Raw genomic sequence first — 12885 nt, 5'->3', positions numbered from 1 at the left:
ATTCCTGCTAATCTGGATGAAAAAGATTGTTTTCTTATTTTGTTAGTCTTCAAAGTGCTGCTGGATTCCTTGTTTCTTCTTAAAAAACAATTAATAGTCTGGTAGCACTTTAAAGACTAACAAAACGTAGATGGTGATATGAGCTTTTGTGGGCTGTGCCCACAAAAGCTCATGATATCATCTACATGTTTTGTTAGTCTGGTAGCACTTTAAAGACTATTTGTTGTTTAAGTTTTTCCTGATACAGACTAACTTGGACACTTGTGAAACTTGTTCTGTTAAAGAAATTCACATTTGGGTGCAATGCAATGTTTCACCACATGATGGAGCCATCCTGCAAATGTACAAAAGCAATACATGAAGTCATGGCTTTCTCTTTATTAGTGTGCCAATGAGAAAGCTAATTGATAGGAGGGAAAGAGTTTGTAGGAATCACAATCTAATTAAGATTGAGACTTTGTCTGTGCGTGGGCTTTTAGTCATTGGTGTATAGCTACACACATCAGTGCAATGCAAACCTCTTGTACAGGATGAGCCTCAAGAATCTGGGATTCTCTGGTCTGGCAACATCAGTGGTCTTGCCGGACCATGGATGTTGCTGGATCAGAGAGTCCTGGCACCTGGAAGTGGAGCCCCAGCCAGTGAGTGGCAATGGGACTCATGAGCCCCATCCCTGGGGAGCTCTGGCTGGGTGAGGCAACAGCGGGGCAGCCAGCAGTAAAAGTGGGGCAGCCGGCAAGCCTCATCCTCAGGCATCTCCAGGGAGCATAGCAGAAGCAGGGTAGCCAGCAAGCCCCATCCCTGGGGATGCCCGTTTGGGTGGGGGAGAAGTGCGGCCGTGGCAGCTGGGGAGCTCCATCCGCAGGGAACCCTAGCAGGCCAGAGCTGGAGCCCAAATCCAAGCCCTGCCAGCCAGAGCCCAGTGGCAGTGGGGCAAGAGCAGAGTCAACTGCAGGGTGGGGGAGCGTCCTGAGAGGCTGGGGCCAGGGAACCTCCCCTGATTTGGCAAGTTCCCTCATTCGGGACGGGTCAGGTCCCAAGGGTGCCGGACAAGGGAAGTCCAAACTGTACAGATGTTAGCAATGGTGTAGCTTAGCCTGGTTTCTGGTGCAATGCATCTCTACTAAGTATTTGCATTGGTACTGCTCCATCAGTGGCTTAAAACCCATATATATATATATATATATATACATAGAGAGAGAGAGAGAGAGAGAGAGCCTGAGGGTATGGCTACACTACCCTCCTAGTTCGAACTAGGGGGCGTAATGTAGTCATACGGAGTTGCAAATGAAGCCCGGGATTTGAATTTCCTGGGCTTCATTTGCATAAAGCCGGCCGGCGCCATTTTTAAATGTCGGCTAGGTCGGACCCCGTGCCACGCGGCTACACGCAGCACGGACTAGCTAGTTCGGATTAGGCTTCCTATCCGAACTAGCTGTACGCCTCGTGGAAGCCTAATCCGAACTAGCTAGTCAGTGCCGCGTGTAGCCGCACGGCACGGGGTCCGACCTAGCCGGCATTTAAAAATGGCGCCGGCCGGCTTTATGCAAATGAAGCCCGGGAAATTCAAATCCCGGGCTTCATTTGCAACTCCGTAAGACTACATTACCCCCCCCTAGTTTGAACTAGGGGGTTAGTGTAGACATACCCTGAGTGTCAGGAGTTCCATGTTGTGCTCCTGACTCTGCTATAGACTTGCTCAATGTCCTCCATTGTTTGTTGTTCCTATTACAGAAGCACATAAAGGCTCCAACCAAAACTCTGTTGTGCTAGATACAATGCAAACATGTACTAAGAGATGTTCCTTGCCCCAGTGATCTTGAAGTCTAAATGGGCAAATGGATGCATCCTATAAACAGTCATGGACCCGTTTAATTTTTGAATATTATTCACTGGTAGGGGGAAAGTTTGACTCAAGAGATTGAATAAATGCCCTAGTATTCAGAATAGACTCAAGTCAAAGTGGGAACTGTATGTGTGTTTGAAGAAGTCTTGAAAAGTTCAATTTGTTCCCCTTATATTTTATATTAGAAATTCAGATCTCCCTAGTTTTAAAAAGAATTTTCTTGATTACTGAAGGAAACCCTGTTATAAAATTTATGCCGGTGCTCGTGTTCCCTGTTGTGCATACAGGGACTTTCTCTCAAACCACTACAGCTTTCCAACATGGAAGAAGTTCTTGTAACTGGGGATGTGAACGTGTAATCGTGTACGTGATTAACCGATGGGTCTGGATTCTTCGGTTAACCTTCGTGGTTACATGCAGTCTCTAGGCATGCATGTCCATGCCTGTTCCCTGTTTAACCATGTAACTGCTGTAACTTCTAGTGGTTACACGATTACTTAAACATTTGAACATCCCTCCTTGTAATTGTGCCCACTGTAATAGAACTGTGAGACACATACCAAACAACTGAAACCTAATTAACTGTAAAGGACAATAGTTTTGTTATTCACACTTTAAAACTTCAGGGGTTTTAAAAACCTTTCAACACTTCAGGATAGTGTATCTTTGTTAAACTTAAAAGTGAACCCTGCCCTTTGCTGGTACAACAGGAGAACAATGGGATAGGATCTTTGCCCTGAGAAGACCCTGAAACTACAGTCAGACTCAGGTCAAGAGAACCCACTTCCTGCATTGGTCTGACTCAGCAACGACTGAAAGAATTCACAGTTCATATCTGAGTCCTTCGGGGAGACCAGGAATTCCATACTAGATATTCAGTGTACATGTAAGATTTTAATAAAACAAAACACCCTTAACAGAAGGAATTGGAAAAGAGTCGTCATGATGTACCATGAATCATGGCTACACACGGTGCGGTTTTCCAGGGAGATCCTGCCCTTAGATAAAACTCATCTTTTTAACTAGAAGTCAAGAGAATCCTTATGCTCTTTAAATGACTTTAAAGGACTCCAGAGCCACCTCCACTCCCTGGGAACATATACACTTGTCCTGAAGAGACAATCCCACAGTCACATAAGCCTAGACTGATGGCTCAACAATTTTTCAACCAGTGGTCTTGCAAAAAATGAGGCAAAAAATTCAGAAGACCCATTTCCCTGCACCTTTCATAACACAAATCGACAATGCAAAGGAGCAGTGTATGTGTGAGCTGCCTCATTCTGACATGCAGCATGGGGATGGCCCAGAGAAGTTATTACACACACTATCATATTTAGAGCTGTTTTCTGCCATCAGATACATGTGCATGACTTCCGACAGCAGCATCCTACTTAGGGTACTCTTCATCTCCAAAAGTATTTTGTGACTGTTAATACATTAATGAAATGTGTTCTCCTTCCTTCCTGCTAACAAGGTTTATTAAGCTGTATGTATTTATCTTGGGGCAACTCCTACGAACAATCAAATTAATAATTGTCCTGCTACATTTAATAGTGAAGATCTGAAAAGGAGCAGGGACTGATAGGAAGAGGGAAAAGCACATAAAGCTTTGCTGAAAGAAGAGAGGCACAAAAGTCACTGGCTAATTTCATTCCACTTAATCCTGTAATCATCCTCCGTGGTTTCCATCCGTTGGCTTGCGTCCATCATTTCTCCTCCCTTCCTTTCTCCCCTACATGCACAAACACGTGCAGAAAACAAGCCTAGGGGTCCTATGACCTTGACAAAGGGGAGAGAGAGTATTATGCCTTATTCTTTAGGCAAACTCTAGTCATAGGACTAAATATAGGGGTAGATTAATGAAATTCAGTGACCTGCAATACGATCAGACTAAGCGAACTAATGGTCCCTTCTGACTCTAATTGCTATGAATCTATGAAATGAAAACATTCTTGAACAACACGGTTGAACATCAGTTCCCCTGCTTTTATCTGTGAAGTCCAGATTCAAGGTTTGCATTTCATCTACAAGAGCACGTGAATCATCTAGCTCTGCCACCGTTAAGGCTGGTAGAAAAAAATCTATTTTTGAAATGGAAAATGACCCTTTGAGGAAAGCAAATAATTTTTGTGAGAATACTTTCATCTCATTTGAAATGTTTTGGCTTTTCAACTAGACTCCCCCCCCCCCCAAGTCATTCGCCCCACCACATACAATGATTCTGTTTTCACATTTGATTTTTTTTTGTTTGTAAAAAAATTATGGTAAATTTTAAGGGGGGAGGGGGTGGGGAGAAGCATAAAAATTACGATTTCCAGCAAAAAAATAAAATCCTTCTCAACCAACCCTGATCTGGAGGGTCCATCTCTGGGAAGGAGGGAGTAATTCTGTCTCCATACACATTGTACTCTTTGTCTGTATATCGGGGAGGGACAGGGTATGTGTGCCGGAAGTGGGGGAGATTGTGGAAGCAGGGGCAACTCATCAGAAGGGCACAAGGGGTCACATGCCCCCAGCATGGCCCAGGGGCTAGTGCAGGGGACCTGGCGCCTGCAGCAAGGGGCTGCCCTCCCTCTCCCACTCATACTTACCAGCAGTGGTGGGGAAAGTGGAGTGATGTGCCCCAGCTTGCTCTGCTTTCTGGGTCATGTCACTGGGGGGAGGGGTGGACGGCCCCCTCACTCACGGGCGGGAAGCGGAGCGAGCTGGAGCTACATTGCTCTGCTCCCCCCACTTGCTGCCAGTGAGCGCACGTGTGTGTGTGTGTGTGTGTGTGTGTGGTGGGGCTGGATCCCCACTGCTGGTGCTGGACTCCTGGTACTGCTAGTCCCCTCCAGGCTGTATCACTAGAGGGAGGGGAAAGAAGCAGGGTCCAGCCAGAGGCTTTTGTGTCCTTTAAATCACAGTTAGGCCGGAAGGGCTTGTGCTAGTCTCTGCAGAGAATACCAGGAACTTAACTGCAGTTACTCAGATTCTATAGCAGGAGAAAAGGGTCTCTGGCTTGGAGCGAAATGAGGATTTAGGGATGCAAGATTCCCTAACCCTCCCACCCTGCCCTGTGCCATCCAGCCATCCGAATGGAGCTTTTAAACCTGTGTGCATAAACCAGTGATAAGCTCTAGGTTCGCGCTGTCATTCGTCTGTGTTTACAGACGTGACAATACATATGCACCAAGTCATTTCAAGGAACTGAACTGGAAATCAATTTGCCCCTCTAAGATAGTCATAAAAGGAAGCTCTCTGAGGACTTGTTTCCGTGGGATGGTAATGCACTCCAGGGGATGTGATTTCTAGCATGCACTAATGCATTGTGCATTAATTGGACCACGCAGAGTCTGCTGGCACAGACTAAAGTCTCCCTCGTGTGCTTTAAGTTAGTGCTGTTTGAAACAGCCTGATTTTAAGAAGTACTGACTCCCACAGCTATGGTGCTTAGCACTCAGCTCCTGAAGGTTGCATGCCATATTTGGTGCTTTGAATAGTTGCATTTGACCTTCCTCATGCCACCTTGAGTTTCAATTGGATATTGTGTCTTTCACTTGCTATCCCAAATCCTGCTGTTCAACCTCTGCCACTTCCTATCTCAAAACATAGCAATGGTGTACGTTTGTTTGATGGTGAAAGAAGTGATTTCTGTTCTGCAGGATTTCAGTAATGTTCTTTAAGATCTTTTGGGGGATGAAAAATGCTATTGAAATGCAAGCTATTATCATCAGAGCAAATGACAAGCAAAGATTCAGATCAATATTTACTATTTAAAAGTCCCCCATAGTAATTGAGTCCATTAATTGCACGCTTAGATGTCTGTCAATTTTTGTAAATTAGTGCAGCGAATAACACCATGGTAGAAAAACCCAGATCGCCTATCTCTCTCTTGGAGACATAGAAAATTTAGCCTGCTGTAAGGCCAGGTCTTCACTAAAAGGGAACATTGAATCAAAATATGCAACTGTAGCTATGTTAATTACATAGCTGGAATCGACGCACTTTGTTTTGTGTTTCCCTGCTGTCCCCACAATGAGAGGCTGATGGGAGTAAACAGCTCCATCGGCTTCCCTTACTTCTCATAGAAGCAGGAGTACCAGATGCTGATAGGGGCGCCCTCTGAGTTTGATTTAGCGAGTCTAGTTAAGACTCGCTAAATCAAACTCTGGAAGATTGATTGTAGCAGTGTCAATCTTCCATTTAGTGAAGACCTGGCCTAAGTGTTCCTAGACATTTTACCCTCTTTTCCAACAGTCTTCTTTAGAATTCACTTAACTGTCTGAGTCCACAGACAGCAGTTTCCCAGGATCTCCCATGACAGCCTGGAAGTCAGAAATCTTGCAACATGTCTTTCTGATCATGGCCCCGCCTCCTGTGCTTTAAGAAAATTGGCTTATACATATTCATAACTCAAAGACCATTTAGACAAAATATGTCATGACTTTTTTGAGATGTCTTAGTCCATCCCAGGACTTGTCAGCAGCAAGAAGGAATCTTGTGCTGTAATCCCAGAGGGGGAGGGAAAAGCCACTGGGGCTGTAGAGGAAATAAAAGACTGTCTTTTTTACTCTTGTCCAGCTGAGCTAGGCAATTTGCAATGAGGGGGGAGAAAGCTGGCTCTGATTTGTTGCCAAGCACCCGGGCGTCTGTCCAATGTGAAACTTCGGGGAGGGACAGAGAAGCAGCTGGGGACAGGTCCAGTCCTGGGATGCAGAGACGTGTGTCTTGGAGGAAAACCTCCAGGAAGAGTTTAGGGTCCAAGCAGCTGCTGTGGGAGCTAAGGGATGCAAGGGCCTGATGGCTAAAAGTCTACTCAATGCTAAGAGAGAACAGAATACAGGGATTTCCAGGGAAGCGTCTGCCATGGCTGGGAGCTGTGTGCCTACAGTTGAAAGGTGGCAGATGATCTGGAGGTGGGGGAGCAAGACTGTCTCTCCATCTTTGGCAGGAGGGTCTAGGAGATGGGTGCTGGGTCTGCATTCCCAAGCTGCCCACCTGTCTCTCAGGTTTCAAGAGAGAGTGATGAGTCGGGGGGGGGGGGGCTGACTCCACTATTAATCTCTTGGGAGCAGAACCTGGGTGATCACTGGGATCCCCACTGGTTCAAAACATGCTGGTGCCACACACTGAGCTGGCAGTACCTGTCAAAGTTAACACCATCTCTTTGAGACAGGACAGTAAAAAAATCCTACCCAGTCTGTGAGTGGCTGTAAATATGCTAAAAGGCCACCCAAGGGAGGGGGTGAAAAATGCCTCAACATAGGGATGGAGATGCATTTCCATTGGAAGCCCTTTCCTTCCTAAAGCCTTAAAGGAATGCTTGCACCAGAACATTTTACTGAGAGAAAAAGGAAACCTGTAGCTGAATGCACACTCTGAGACATGAAAGAGCGGAAAGAGGTGATAATACGCAGCAACATAAAGGCTCTTGCACAAGTGGAGGGTTTTGCGCAAGAAGGAGCAATATAGACTGCGCCTTCTTGTGCAAAAGCCCCTTGTGCAAAATGCTGAGAAACTGCTGAGCTACAGTTCATCTTCAAGTTTGACACAATCAACTCTGGATTAAACAAAGACTGTGAATGGCTCGCTAACTACAAAAGCAGCTTCTACTCTCTTGGAATTCACATCTCCAGATCAGCTACTAGAAGTGGGCCTCATCCTCCTTGATTGGATCCACCTCGTCATCTCCAGCCTGATTCTGGCCTGCATATTTATACCTGCCTCTGGATATTTCCACTACATGCATCTGACGAAGTGGGTCTTTGCCCACGAAAGCTTATGCTCCTACACTGCAGTTAGTCTATAAGGTGCCACAGGACTCCTTGCCGCTTGTGCAAAATGGCGGCTCATTAAGTATGCAGATGAGGTGCGGTGATGTTTGTGCACAAGACTGGCCAGTGTAGTTGTAGCCAAAGGGTTTGAACAAAAGGGCATAGTACGATAACTATACTTGGAATCACTACTCTCTCATTGGTTTGCTGGCAACCTTATGTCTTTTCCTACAACACCTATGGATCAGCACAAAGGAACTCATATTGATGGCAAACTCCTTGTAAGTGTGTAATGCAACATGATTTTGGGAGAAAGCCTTTGTACGTGCTAGGTACAGGAGCAAAAGCTAGTACTGTACACAGGCTTAGAGCTGGGTATAGCAACAAAAGAACTCCTGAACATACGGCCTCCGCATTGGACACTGCCCATCCCTCTAGCAGTGATCTCAGGGGGCAGGTGTCATGGCTCCTCCCCCATGATTAATGAAAATTGGTGTATAGATATCACTATGCATAACTCAAAGATGCTTTTGACAAAATACCTCATGTAACAGACCATCTGCGGAATGTGTATATCCTGCTTTGTGCAGGTATGATTCTTGTATGTCAAGTTAGAAATATGACGTGTGGATCTGTTTTCAGTTTTAAACATGCTAATGAGGGACCATTACTGATACTTCAGGTACCTAATGACTCAGTATTCAAACCAAGTGAATGGTTGTGTTTTTTCTATAAGCCCAAACTATGGTTGGTCCTAGAAAGACGTGGTCATGCAACCTGGTACTGGGATCCATCTTGAATCTGGTGATTTTCCATGGAAATGGGGGCGAGGGGTGCTGAAGAAAGGGTTCCTGCCCTAGGGTAAGTCTATTTAAGCAATAGGAAGCCACCAGTCCTTTGTCTTCAGCTGGCCTTTGAAACCACCTGGCCCACCCTAAGAGGAGGATACAAAGAACTCTGAAGAAGCTGTAGACTCAGGCAGAGTGAAGATCAACTCTGACTTGAAACCTTTTATCTGAGATAAGAACAGCTATCAGGCCTGTATGCAGGAATTTCTGTGGGGGGTGTTTTTTGTGTAAATATGGACCGCAAGGGTATGACCCTGGTTGGTCAGAGCATGGTTACTGGGGGACCATAAGGGATACTTTTGCATCCTTGGCACCCCCCTGCATACAGGTCTGACTATTTAGGGTAAGAATTTGTATGTAACAAGTTTCTTAGTGGATTCGAATTAGCTAATTTTTTTTGTTCATTTTAATTTTGTAACTTACTTTGATCTGTCTGTTTTCACTTGCCACCACTTACATCCTATGTTTTATACCCAATAAAAACACTTTTGTTTATGATCAAGCCCATTGTATATAATTGTTACCAGGAGGAAGGTGGAGCAACCACTGTGCATCTCTCTCTTTCATTGATAAAGAAGGCTGACCTGACCGTATGAGCCTTCTCTTTGTGCATTTTTATACAGAGTAAGATGGATTTATTTGGGGTTTTTTGTCCCTTTTAGGAGCTGGTTTCCTGGGGGCTGAGCCCTTATAGCTGAGAACCTCCCAGAGCTGAACTGGTTCATTATCTGTGTTGTTCTACATGGGGATGGTAACCCCAACTCTGTACCTTGACTAGAGGGAGACCAGAGTTTCCGGCCCAGCAAGACAGGGTAGTGGGGAACCCCACAGAGCAGGCAGGTGGGTGTCACTGGCATGATCAGCACACTGAGGGACAACTCCAAGGGAATTTCTGTGATCAAACCCGTTACAGTCTGTCTGATCACCACTTTTTTTTTACCCACTGTCAGCCTGCAGCCAGGCTACTGTATTGTACTTTTCACATACCTCCACTCCTCATTTTTACATGACATTTCTACTGTAGTGTTGTCAGTAGCAGATTAGGCAAGATCAAGCAGATGGGCTGATGTGAGTCCAAAAGAGACCCAGACTTTCTGCAGAGACATGACCTGAATAGTACCACTGTGGCTGATCTAGGTCCTGTTTAGTGTTCATTCATCCCTGGCTGCAATGGAAATTTTATTGTACCACCCTCTGCTCTTGCTGTGCCAGTGACTCATTAATGGAAAATGACCCACACTTGAGAAGCCGCTGTGTCCAATATCAGTTGTCTCTCCATGTCTGTGGATCTTTGCTGAGACTAATACGATAATATGCAGATCAGAGGGATTTATAGATGGAAACAGATTTACTTAGCTATTTCTAGGAAAGCATCTCACTGTGTCTCCTCCGTCAGTTGCAAATGCAACAGTCACAAAGCAGATATCTGCCTCAGTTTCCCCACCAATCGGATAATTGGAAACCTGAATGTTATCATTGGTGAGGTCCCAATTGACTGCTGGGAATCTGAAATGAGGTGGTCAGATACTATGGCAAGAGGCGGAGGCTTTGTAAAAACATACGCTTTGGTCCTTCAGTGAGCTCCATGCCAGTGCACTCCTGCAGTTGTGTAACAGCGCACTCCTGCATGGGTCATTGGCAGTAGGGCTTGAACCTGCACCTCCAGATCGAAAAGCACAGGAACTACTGTTTGAGCTTAAGCACCTCTTTGTTAATGTGCTCTTGTAGCAGGCTCCTCAATTTTTATGTGGTCCAGACCCTCCTGCCAGAATGTCACACAGAGGAAGTGCGGGGTACATAAGCGTATGTTACACCTAGGTAGAGCCCAGTGATTTTAGTGGGGGTGCTGTATTATTGGTCTGCCCCTTTAAGTGTCTGCAGAGCAAGGGGCAGCAAGCCCTGGTAGGTGTTGTGAACCAGCTGATCCAGCTAAGTAGTAGCTACTGATTGCTCTGATTCTCTTGCAGATGGCTGTATCAAGGCAGGTAGGTGCCGTGGTCTCCCTGAAATTAGCTAGTGGGGAGCAGAAAAGGTACTGTAGTATCAATCCAGGTCTAGCTCCATTTTCACTGTTCCATCTGTCTTCTTTGTAGAAGAACAAAAGTGCCTATACAAAGGTGGGGGTGGCTGGTTGTTTTGTCCCCAAGCTGCTGGACAGGCCCAACTATGCTTAATCATCTGTACAGGCTCTTCATCCTGCTGTTGAAGGAACAGGCATCTGTGTTCTGAAAGAAAAATATTTTTGCATTTAATTTCTCAGGGCTGTAATAGCGGTGACCATGGTGGCCGTTTGCCCATAGCATAAAAGACTGGTACTGGACAGCTATCTTTGTGTGGGAGAGGAGCTGTACAGGAGCAGCCAGCTTACTGCAGATCAGGCCTGAAGAGTTGTGCCAGAAAGCATCAGAGGGAGATAGATTAGATGACGTATTGGACAGGTGCTACATTTGGAGTCGCGGTCCCCTGAGCTAAACGATCAAGGATTTCTGGAAAAGGCCCTTATTGCCAGGGAGACCTTGCCAGCACACCCTGTCTTAGATTGTTTCTCTCCATGCAAGATACTTGTGTGGAGGGATCTCTGTAGTAAGCGCCTCCTCCAGGCATGCACATTCCCTGTCTTGCATGGAATTGGGAGGTAGCGATCTCAACAGTGCTTTCCCGCCAATGTACAAGGCCAGCATATTGGGCAGGGTAGGAGCAGGGTCTGTTGGCTTCACAGTCCTGGCAGCCAGAAGCAAATCTGCACATGAATCAATGCAGACTGAGGGGGTGTGATCTTTTATTGGGTCTCCTTCATGGGGGCTGTGAGTGTCTGCATTGCTATGGAGCTGGAATAGTACACAGCTCCATTCCTTTAGTGGATACTAGAGATCTGCTGGACTTGAGGGCCAAACCCCTGGTTCCTTGGGGTAAAGCCACACACCCACCATGGGATCGTTTGAAGAAATTCAATGGGAGAACTGAAGGATTTTTTTTTAAATAATAGATTAAGTGCTGATGTGCTAAGAGCCAAAATAAAATCAGTCCTTGCTTGGAAGAATGAACTGTCTAAGGGAGGAGAAGTTTAGCACTGCCTTTACAAGGCTATTCTTAGAAGGGTAGAAGCAAACAGGAACCACACTGGTGACTTTGAAGACCGAAAGCCTCTGCTAAGCCACAGAACAGTTGCAGCTCTGATAGCAGTGGTGTAAGCGTATGTCGGTGAGGGAGTGAGGACAAGTCATCAATGAACATCTCTAAAGAGGAGAGGGATCGGCCTGTCTCCATTCTCACTCCCTCCTCGACTTCTCTGCCAATCGTGGCAGTTGGATTTCTGATATGAGCACTGATCTACGAGGCACTTCACTGAGACCGCTGAAGGCAACTCTTCTTGTCGTGACTGGCAGAGTTCTTTCATGACAATAGTGTAGCTCTAGATTCCAAGGTCAGAATCTGTCCCCGCTAGCCCGCATCCCATAGTGGTCAGAGCCCTGGCTAGCCATAACACAAAGTAGCTCAAATCTAAGGATTGGCAATAGGGGAACATGAAACCTCCTGGTTCTAATCCAGGGGCAGGCAGATCTGGTGTGCACCCTGGGCCTGGATATCACCCAGCCTACCTTCTGGGTAACCTCCTACTCCTTCCCTGCCTCTCCAGAGTGAAGGCCTGAATCCTATTCCCCTGGCCAGTAAGAAATTATGTTTGATTTTGGCATCAGCTTTGCTGAACATTGTTGATAAAACCTGAACTTCTCCAGGCTCCCCTACCCTGCATTATCCTGTTACCACACTCACCTAAGAAAGGGTGGTGGCAATTGCATTGTATGCTCCCAAGCTTCTTTACAAAGCTTAGTGGAGGCTTAGTAGCAGAGGGAAGTTATGGTGCAGTGTGAATTATTGGAGCCTGTCTGGCTCGGTCCAAAAAAAATCCCTGAAGGCAGGGTAAGGGGAGTAAGTTTTGTACAGCTGATGGCAGACCTCTGCAGACTAAGGGTACATCTAGACTACCGCGTTTTGTCGACGGAAGTTTTGTCGACAGATACTGTTGACAAAACTTCCGTCGACAATTTGCGTCCAGACACATGGAGTTCTGTCGACAAAGCAAGCCGCTTTGTCGACAGAACTCCGTAGTCTGGACGCAGTGTTACAGGCAATAACACCTTCTGTCGACAGAATTCTGTCGACAGAAAGTGTTATGCCTCATAAAATGAGGTATACCAGCATCGACAAAACCGCGGAGTTCTGTCGACGTTATGTCGACAGAACTCCGCGGTAGTGTAGACGCTGGTATTGTTTTGTCGACAAAAGTCCACTTTTGTCGACAAAACTAGGTAGTCTAGACACACCCTAACTGAGAGATTCAGTCAGCAGATGGACTAACACTTCCTGGGCCTGGGCCATCAAGTCAGACACATTTTTTGAAGATGAAGCACCCACTACCTGGGAAAGAAAGCCA

The sequence above is a fragment of the Pelodiscus sinensis genome, chromosome 3 (assembly GCF_052426305.1).
Source record: "Pelodiscus sinensis isolate ZL-2025 chromosome 3, ASM5242630v1, whole genome shotgun sequence".
Taxonomy (NCBI): Eukaryota; Metazoa; Chordata; order Testudines; family Trionychidae; genus Pelodiscus; species Pelodiscus sinensis.
Note: the sequence above shows the minus strand (reverse complement) of the source record.